This window comes from Zalophus californianus, chromosome 10 (genome assembly GCF_009762305.2).
Source record: "Zalophus californianus isolate mZalCal1 chromosome 10, mZalCal1.pri.v2, whole genome shotgun sequence".
Taxonomy (NCBI): Eukaryota; Metazoa; Chordata; class Mammalia; order Carnivora; family Otariidae; genus Zalophus; species Zalophus californianus.
Genome location: NC_045604.1, coordinates 113,093,667 through 113,103,394, shown reverse-complemented (window position 1 = coordinate 113,103,394; position 9,728 = coordinate 113,093,667).

The following is a 9,728-nucleotide window of genomic DNA, read 5'->3' as shown; positions in this document are numbered from 1 at the left end:
GCCCAGGTCTGGGCAGAGAGGCTCCTGGGTCTTAACCTCTTCCCAAAGAGTCCCCACCCATCCCTCGAGACTGGGAATGGCTGGGGTGAGGTGTTGGCCTCAGCAAAGCTGGCCTGAAGATGGTCTGATCCTTCCTCCCCTGGAGCAGACGGAAGCCTGGAGAGGGGCAGAACCTGCCCATGGCCGCACAGCCAGACCTGGCTGGAAGCCTCCCGCTAGCCCGTAGGAGCTACCCTCTGGAGGTGCTGGTCCTGGGCGGCCAGGCTCCTCTGGGCCCGTCTCCCCTCTTCCTGCCCCACCCTCACCAGCATGGCCGAGACCACACAGCTGGGGCGGCAGGCCCCGCAGAAGTGTGTCCTCCAGCCTGTCCCTCCCCTCCAAGGCCGTGGAAACAGTCACAGGGAGTCAGGGTCAGGCATGGACCAAACCCAGCCTCCTGGCTCCCTCCCTGCTCTTTCTGCTGTTCCTTCTCTTTCTGGATGCCCAGGAGACGTCCAGACACTCTGCCCGGGGGCGGTGGGCTGCTCATGGTCCAGACCCAGGGATGGCGGGGTCCACGGACAGGCCCTGGCCAGGCCTCTCCGGGTGCCACCAAAGAGCCACCTTAGGGTGGGCAAGGCGGGGCTGGCATCTGTGAGTGAGCAGGGAAGGGAGGGGTAAAGCCAAAACTTTAAGGTATATGGACTGTGAAATTAAATCGAAATACTCAAATAAGGAATCGCATAGAAACATAAGCAAAGATGTTTATCAGGGCTTGAAGTTAAATACAGATTTTTTCATAAACCCAAACACAAAACGCAATAAAGTTCTGTGGAATGTTAAATATAATTTACAGTGGAAAGAATGTTCTTTGCCATCATGAACCTGCATGCGCAATGTCACTGTCCGGGTGCCGGGCAGCCAAGTTCGGCCAGCCGCTCTGCTGGACCCGGTACGGGCCGGCTGGGCCCTCGGTGCTCCCTGCGGCTGTGGGCACCGTTCTCCTCGCTAGGGTGCAAGGTGTGGCCGGTGGGTCTGGAGCTGGCTGGGGCTGCCAGATTTGTCCTGCACTCAGACATTGCCATAAAACTCAGATGAGGCAGAACTCAGGGAAGAATCATGTCCAAACAGAAAAGCAGCCTTCAGGTAACCACCCCAGTGCTGGCCAGTTCCTGGCCCCACCTGGCCTTAGTCCTGGAGCCCTTCCCACATGATATGGCCAGGTACAGTGCAGGCCTGGAGAGTTCCCTACCCGGAGACCCCAGCCGTGGGCCCGGGGACCCAGTGTCCTCCTTCTGCCCCTTGCTCCCAGTCAAACCTCACAGGAGAGGGCCTTTGGTAGTCATTTACACTGTAGTGAGAATGAGCTCCTTTATTGTGCTCCCTCCCTCTCTGGCTGTGGAATGTGGAATGGGAGTCTTTGTTGAGCCTAGAAATCCACTGGCATAGAAAGGGTTGCAGAGGGGAAGGGAGCTGCCTAGAGTCACACACCTGATTCACAGTGAGTTCTGATCAGAGTCTGAGTTTCTGGCCTTCAAGGCCTATGGGGAGAGTGGCTGACATTGGAGCTCTTATCTGGGGAGATCCACCCAGCACAGCCGCCTCACCAACCAGAGCCACACGGCCTGCATTTCAGGTCTGTGAGTGGGTGTAGGTGTGGGCGTGTGGGCAGGGGGCTATCGGGGTGTGTGTGGTGTGTGTTGGTGTGTGGGCAGGGGTGTGACATCTATCTGACTAGTGGGCTGAATGTGTGCTAGCGTCTGTGGGAACGTTAAGTACACCTGTGTGTCACGGGGTAGTAGGGGTCTGTGTGCACCTGGGCAGCTCTGGACCCTGCCTCCCTGAGCTGGGAGGCAGCCCTGTACAGGCAGGCAGCCCGAGAGGGTGAGGGCTGGAGAGGGGGACACCTTCCCCTGGGGTACGGGGTACGGCCCCAGCCAGGGCTACTAAAGATGGGAGGAACGGCCTCAACCCTGTGCACAGGGCTTCCTGCCCACTGCGGGGGAGGTGGGGCTGGAGCACCTCTTCCTTCTGTGGCAGCCCTGTCTCTGCTGTTCGCGGTTCTCCAGCACCCCCGCCCCCACCCGGCCCCTGTCCCCAGGCCAGCCTCGGCCAAGGATCTTGGACATGCCAGCCGAGGCTGGAGGGGCCAGTTGGGCTGCCCTCACCTGGATGGCCAGGTGGGCCCCCGGCAGTGGGGAGGGTCAGCAGCACAGGTGTCCCCAGGCAGGGCTGTCTTCCTAGGCCCAGGCCCAGCTGGGTGCCCACTGGCTAGATTCTGAGGAGGTGGCTGGGGTCACCGTCCACCAGGCACCAGGCTGTGAGCAGCGGTGCTGTATCAGCACCTTCTCCCCCTGCCACACTGCTCCCCCCGGCCTGGCAGAGGGGCACAGAGGGGCCCAGACACAGACTGGCTGCCTAGGCGGCCTGCTCTGACTGGTGCCCTCTGCTCTAAGCCGCCTGCAAGAGCAAGCGTGTGGGCATCCATCTGCCCGTGAACCCAGCTTGCCATGAGTTCCCAATCAGGGTACTGGGCCGCCAGGACCAGATGTGGCCCCTGCCCTCCGGAGGGCCCCCGTCTTGAGGGTGGGACAGAGGAGGCCGTCACGGCCGTGTGGCCAATTGATTTCTGTCCTCATCAGCCCGGCCCTGGGGAGGGGCTGGGCCCAAGATGGGCCACCTGGGTCCCCAGGCCTCAGGGTTCTCTGGGCAGCCCCGTCAGCGTTGACGGTGTCCAGGCCCAGGCAGTGTCCTGCCTCCTGCTGTCTCTCCCAGGGCCGTGCCCCTCTGCTGCCCGCCAGTCGCCCCGTCACTCTTAAATTTGCAGGAGGCCGGTGGCGTTTCTCCAAACTCCCAGCCCCCTGATTTATGTGCTGCCGTGGGGAGTGTTTTCTTTAAAAACAGGATGGATATGAGAAAAACAACAATGCCCCAAAACCACACTTAATGTGTGGGTCGGGCTGGCTCGTTAGCACTGAATAATCGAGCCTCAACCACACCACTGGGAAACAAAAATAAACAAGACGCACTGAGTGCCCAGAACCAAGGCTGCCATCCTTGGGGCGCACGCTCTGCACCCAGGTCCCAGGGTCCCGCGGATGGTGGCACGCGGGCTTGAGCACCTCCGCGGGGGACCGCCCTCCTCTGGCCGCCTTTGCCCGGTGCCCTGCCCTGGGAAAGGTCAGCTGGAGGTGGCACTTCCCAGGGGGACAGGCCTCCCGACCCCTCCCAGGGAGGAAACTCTTTGTGGCGAACCCAAATCCTGCTCGGTAATTTAAGCTTGCTTCCTCCTGCTCTGTCCTCAGTAAAGATGGAGGGCAGCTGGCCACCCGTCTCTTTCTAATAAATCCCGTCCGACCGCAGTGCCGGGGAGGGACCCTCTGGCTCGGCCGCCTGCCGTCTCAGCCGCGGGAGGAGAAGAGGCAGACCGGCACCAGCCCTGGGCTCTGGAAGTAGGAAGGGGAGCCCCAAGGGGGGACCTAGGTCCCCCGTCGCCCCCCTTGCCTGCCGCCTTTGTGCGGGTGGTGGGGGTGCGGGGTTGGCGGGAGGGTCGGGGTCTGGGGGGCGGCACCGACTCCTTTGTGCAGCCAAGTTCCAGGAGCATTGTGTACGGGGCTGAACTTCAGCTCACAATTTGGGATTAGAGCAAATCCGAGTATTTTTCTGCATGCCTGCCCGCTCCTGGGCGCCCGGAGCCTGCTGGGTAACTGCCTATTATCCGCCGGTTCCACTCCAGTGCCCTCCCCAATAAAACTTTTCATATCCTTATAAACGAACTCGATTGCCGTGTTATAAACATTTACACTGTGCTAACAGATCATCTCCGCACATCAAAATTGGCTAAATTCCCTTTTCCAGATGAATATATTGAAGGAGATTAGAGATATGATAGCTTTTCAGATTGCTGAACCCAGAGAAATTAGTTTAGTGAGCATTTACAGAGGCTAAATTGGAGCCATTAAATAGTGGATTAAATTGATGGCACTTTCATTGTCTGTCCTTCGGTACCGCTGTAAAATCAATTAGCCGTCACCAGCCCATTCTCCATATCGTGAGATTGTCATCCTCCCTGGAAGCTGATGCAAAACCTCCCAGCGGTGGCGAGGGCTGTGGAGACACACCTAGGAGGTGGCGTGGCATGAAATAGCGTGGGGGACCGGGGCTGCCCGGGGCGGGCCCCCCCGCCTGCCGCCTCCGCCCGGCGGGCATGACCAGCCTCCCCCAGGGCCGGGTGTCGAGGGCTGCCCCTAGCTCTCCCGCTGGAGGCTGTGGAGACAGGTGACGGTGTGCCTGGCTGGCGTGGTTGGGACCCCGTTCTCTGCCCCCAAGTGGCCCTGTAAGTCAGGCCAAAAGTGGCACGTGTCTACAGGGAAGCAAAGTCATGGAGGCGGTGGGTGTGGAGGATGCAGGAAGGTGGCCTGCCTGGAGGTGGTTCTCAGGTCGTATGTGGGCGTGTCATGCTTGCCACCACAGCCCGGGGCCGGGAGCCCTGACAGAGCCACGGTCCAAACAGGGTGAGGGCTTTGAGCGGGAGGTCCCGCCGAGCCCCCCCCCCCACAGTCCTGGGAGACAGGTACTACTCTTGTCCCCATTCCACAGAGGAGGAAACTGAGCTTCAGGGGTCCACAAAGTTCACAGCTGGTCGGACGCTGCACTCCAGCCTCGAGCGGCCGTCCTAGGTGAGGCCCTTGGACCACGCCGAGTTCTGGGACACAGGATCCCATGAACCTCGGGCAGAGAAGCTGGGTCCTGGGGATGAGCAGGTGGCTCCCCGGCCGGTCCAAGTGCGTGTGGGTGTGCTTGCTGTGGGAGAGGCCAAGGTGAGGGTGCCGGGGGAGGGGCGCCCTGGGGGTGAGGGTGGGGAGCGCCCTGTCTGGGGCCGGCACCCCATTTGTGCCTGTAGAATTCTGACGGTCAGCACGAGAACTCGGGGTTGGGTGGTTCTGATGGGGAAACCGAGATCCAAGCACACAGCAGGTGGGAATGCCCTGTCCTGTTTAATAAACCTGGTCTATGATCAGTCCAGTCTGACTCAACCAGTGGACACAGCTTCTGAAGGCAGGAGGACAGGGCTGTGTGCTGGCAGAGGGTCTGAATGGGGGTGGGGTGGCTGGGCCCCGAGTCAGGGACGGCCAGACCCCTCTCCCCGTGGCACCCAGGATCCGATGGTGGCCCATGCCCTCCACTCCTCTGAAGCTCAGCTCAGAGGCCACCTTCTCCAGGAAGCCTGCTCTGATTTGGTCAGATGAACGCCCACGGGCTGCCATGGTGGTCATAAGACTATGTAGGATGTGCTCTGTCTGCGAGGAGCCTGCCTCCCGTGTCTGCGCTGGGGCCTGTGGGCGCAGCACAGGGCCAGCCGCCCTTGGAGGGGTGGGGGTCCAGCTGTTGGAATGCCCTGGCCCCCAGGCAGGTCAGTGAGAACAGGAAAGCGATGCGAGAGCCAGAAGAGCCTTGGTACACCAGCCTGGGGAGCCCCAGAGGAGCCCGAGCCCAGGAGAGGGAAGGCCTGTGCCATGGGGGGAGGCTGGGGGAGCTGGCGCAGCAGCAGTGGCCAGAACGCGTGTGGGGTCTGGGCAGACGTGCAGGAGGTGAGCACCTTGCCTTGCCAGGCAAGAGCCCTAACCACACGTGTTCTGCACTCCACAGTCTGTAAAGAGCTTTCCGAAGCGTGACCTCTGTCATCCCTCCCGTCAGCCTAGGAAGCTCACCAGCTCCATTGCACAGATGAGGAAACAGGAGTTTGGGGGCGGCGAAGACTCCACAGTGGGGCAGCTTGGGGCTGGGCTTCTACTCAGGGGCCCTGCTGGCCCTCCCGCCCATGTCCGTGGGTCCTCTCTTTGGCCTGGCCCGACCTGGGTGAGCCGGGCCCCAGGGTGCGCTGGCTGTCGGGACCCTGCCCCGATACCACGGGGCCCCATCCTCCCCCGCCTTCCTTGCTCACGTGGCCTGATGCCCTGGGCAGCTCAGCTCCCTGAGGGGCTCCGGGACCCCCACCGCTGCAGCCCAGACGCTGCCCCTCTGGTGGCATGTCTAGCACGGGCCTCGGTAGGAGGGAAGGAGGTTGGGGGATAAGCCCTCAGTGCAGCCCAGATGTAGACACAAATCCCACAGACTCAGGCTGGGCTCCTCCACTCAGGTCCGTAGATGTGGTGTATGGAGGCCACAGGGGCCGAGAGAGAGAGGGGAATGGAGGGGGCCCCTGGGCGGGCCGGTGGGGAACCCTCCTAGATGTCTGCCCCTAGGCGCAGTGCCCCTTAGCCGGCTCCTTTGGAGGCTGATGAGGATAGCCTGCTAGGCCAGGTGCTGAGTAGCCTGTCCCGGGAGGAATGCAAGGCCCGCTGGAGGCAGATGGAGATGGGCCCGGAGGCTGGAGGTGTTGGAGCTCCCCCAGGGGATGGGGTGCCTGGCAGCCCCATGCACAGTGCTGGGAACACGCAGGCAGAGCCTCGGCGCCGGGGGGCCCAGGCCCCTGCTCCCAGCCCCTGCAGGGTCCCAGCACCCTCCCTGTCTTCATCTTCTTGACCCCTGACTCTGGCTGTGCTGAGAACTGGCAGCCCCCCAGGCTGGTTGAGAGGCCCCTGTTCCAGCAGATTAGCAACCCCCCCCAAACAAAACACACTGCGGGTTTCATGTGAGCTCAGCAGGTGGGCGGGAGGCCTCAGAACAGAGAAGGGGGGTGCTGTGGGGAGCGCTGTGCAGGTCAGGTGACACGTTGGCATGGAGGTGGGGGCTGGGGAGCCTGAAATCCAGCTCAGAGGCCCCGGTGCAAGGCAGGAGCTCTGCACCCAGTGGGGGCTGTGGGTGGAGGCCAGGCCAGGGAGGGGCCCCCTAGAAGTTTGCAAACCAGGGTCTCACGTCTCCATCGAGGCCCAGGAAAGGACTCTGTCCCATTTAATAGATGGGGAGACCGAGGCTCGGGGAAAGGAGGGATTTGCCTGGGATCTCAGTTAAGGAGTGAGCGACCCCTCTGGGACCCAAACTCCAGGCAGCCCGCAGGTGCTTGCCTGAACGGCAGACCATGGGGCCACATCATTGTTTTTCAGATGGGAGAACTGTAGCCCGGAGAGGGTTGGGGGCATTTCAAGGTCACACAGAGCCAAGGCACAGGCCAGCCTCCTGCCCCCAGCCCAGGCCCCTCTGCTGGGGGCCCATGCACCCCTCCCTGCTGCAAGCCCATCCCCCACGGCCAGGCGGCACCTCCGGGGCTGGATGGATAAGGTTTCTGGCCAGCTGAGGGGTGGGTGCGGTGGGGTCAGGTGCAGGGGGTGTGGGGCGGGGGAGGACAACAGAGGCAGGTGAGAAGGCCAGCCCCGGGAAGTTCTCACGAACGGACGGATGACCCAGCCCGCCCCCAGCCCGCCAGCCCTCTGGCCACTGACAACTGATATTTCAAGTTGCTGGGCCCATCTGAGCACATGTGGCCCAGCTGCAGTGGTGAGGCCCCGCCTGGGGGAGGGAGCTGGGGGCCCGTGTCCTTTGCTCACTCTGAGCTTGGAGCTCCCGTCCGTCTGTATGATGGGCTCCGCGTCTGGGCACCCTCACGGTGCCTCCCGCCCGGATTCTGGGGGTCTCTCCAGTCACTCCCCTGGGGACACCCCCAGAGCATGGCCCCAGCAGCCCAGAGGGAGGACCCCGGGCGGGGTCCAGAGCTGGGCTGTTTGGCTCTGCCACCAACTCACCAGGTAAGTGGCTTTGCCCCTCTGGGCCTCAGTTTCTCCTCTGGGATTCCAGGCCGCGCCGTCTTCCCCCTCACCTGGGGGCTGTGGGGAGACAGGTGAGCTAGGACCTGAGGCCCAGGCCAGGTCCAGATGAGCATACAAGGTGCGTTGTGCTTGTCACGCTTGTCACGGATGGAGTTTCCCTCCAGGCCCCCAGGGGACATCAGTGGCCTTCGGGGAGGGGCCAGGGTCAGGAGCCTTCCATCACCTGGCCGCCGGCTCCACCTTCAGGATAGGCTTCATCCGGCCCTGATGGACGGCCACGGGGTTGGTGTAAAGGTCTGGGAGAACTGAGACGGAGCTCTGGAGAACCCAGGCAGGGGCGTGAAGACTCGGGCTGGAAGAGAGAAGGGCCACTGGCCCATCTGTCCGTCTGTCTGTCCAGACCATTGTCCTGAATACTGGAGAACGCTGGAGGGGTTCTAAGAACACTTTCTGGAAAGTTTGGACAAGGGGAAGGGATCGGGCTGGGCTGGGCCGGGCCAGCCACCATGGACATGCCGGGTGAACAGCCCACCCGGGTGGGGTGTGTGTGGCCCTGGTGGGGCCCTGAGGCCTCGGGTGGCCCCCTGAGATGGGGCCGTGTCCCAGGTGGAGCAGAGCCCGTGGGGGTGAGGAGGGAGCCCGTGGGCTCACCCTCCAGAGGTCCCTTTGCTCGCTCCTTCCTCCTTCCTGCAGAGGATATCTACGGCTTCCTTGGGGAAACGCTGGCCCGAGTCTGGGCCCCAGGCCAAGGCCAGAGCAGCCGACCTACCAAGGACACAGGGGCCTGGCTTCCTTTGAACCCCTCCCCTTGGGTCACTGTGTGATCCCGGCAAGGCAACGGGAACTTGGAGCTCGCTGTCCATCTGCCGGGGGGTGGAGAGAGCCTGGCACCACGAGCCCACAGCGGATGGCTGCCCTTTGTGGCACTACCTCCTGCGTCACCATCCCCGGTCGCGTCTTCGCAGGTAAAGCAGCTTGGCTTTGAGTGTGAGAAGGACGAAGGGTGGCCTGGAGATGCCCTGGGAAGCAGAGCCCATGTCACAGCCAGTGATCGGTGCCAGCTCTGCAGGCTGGAGGTTTGACACACAAGGAACTATGGTGTTTCCCCCCGCCCGTAATACGTGTTCGATTTGTCTTCCCTGGTTCAGGGGGTAGAATATACATGACATTAAATTGACCGCTTTAACCATTTCTCAGTGCAGTTCAGGGGCACCGAGCACATCCGTGCTACTGGGCAGCTGTCCCCCCACCCGGCTCCAGAATGTTCCATCCTGCACACGGAGACCCTGTCCGCGTGATGCACAGACCCCGACCCGTGCCCCCAGGCCCGGTCCCACCGTCTACCCTCTGTGTCTGTGAGTCTGACAACTCCAGGACCTCGTAGGACTGGGGTCCCCATGCGTGTCCTTCTGTGTCTGGCTGGTGTCCACGGGGCTCGTGGTACTTTCATTACAAAGAGAAAAATAGTAGCTTTAAGCTGGAGGAACCCAACAGGCATCCTCCAGTGGTCAGGTTAGCATCCCCCATGATGGGGCAGACACCCCGGGTTCTCCGGACATGGGGCCCGGGGGGGACACAGCGTCACTGCTGTGATGTTCCTGCCAAGGTCGCACTCAGTCACGAGGGGTGTTCTGCACTGGAGAAGATGTGCCTCTCTCGAAAGACAAAGACTGAAGTGCCCCAGGGTGAAGGTGACGAAGGAAACAGGGCTGCTATGCAGCGTGAGGCCTAGGACAGCACACAGACATCAAGAGGACAACCGAGGACATCAGAATCCATGTTTATTCTTTCTACCGTGGTGTGCCAGAGTGAGCTCATACGGTCTTGCCAGAGCCAATGTTGCATATTCAGGAGTTTTGCAAGCCAGTTGGAAATTATTGAAATTGGCTATGGTGGGAGTATTCACACCATGAAAATCAGCGAAAGGCACAAAGCAGGGCCTTTCTTGAGAACTGGCTTACACGCGCACACCACTCGCTCTAGAAGATGTGACATTGGGGAAGCTGGCTGAGGGTAGACTGGAAGATGGTGCACTATTTTGCA